The sequence below is a fragment of the Eimeria mitis genome, genomic scaffold (genome assembly GCF_000499745.2).
Source record: "Eimeria mitis Houghton genomic scaffold, Emh_scaff618, whole genome shotgun sequence".
NCBI lineage: Eukaryota > Apicomplexa > Conoidasida > Eucoccidiorida > Eimeriidae > Eimeria > Eimeria mitis.
This window is the reverse complement of record NW_013574381.1, coordinates 5,417-5,865: the sequence shown is the minus strand read 5'-3', so window position 1 is coordinate 5,865 and position 449 is coordinate 5,417.

The window sequence follows — 449 nt, the reverse complement described above, 5'->3', positions numbered from 1 at the left end:
ACCCTAAACTGGCTGCCCCACACTAAAACCCTCCCTCTTTGTATCCGTTTACTACTAAATTAAATTAAAATTTGATTTAGTGAAATATTATAATACTGCTGGCGCAGGCTCAAGACGCCCGAGCTGCAGTGCATCCTCAGCGCTACAGGCTAATAGGTCTGGTGCTTTGTTGCATTTCTTATGAGTTGCTTTGGTGTTCATTATATTTGTTTTTATTTTTGTGTGTTTTTTATTGCCTCAATTTTATCACAATATAGTTTGGGGTTGGTGTATCCCCTCTGCAACGAGAGGAGCTGCGGGCGGCTGGTGCGCTGCTGGTGAATGAATTCGTGAGGAACAAACAAATATAAAACAGAAAAACAGAAACAAAAAACAATATATAAAACAGCAACACATGAGGATAAATGATACGGATTAACTGCAACAAGCAGCAGCTGCTGCTGCTGCTT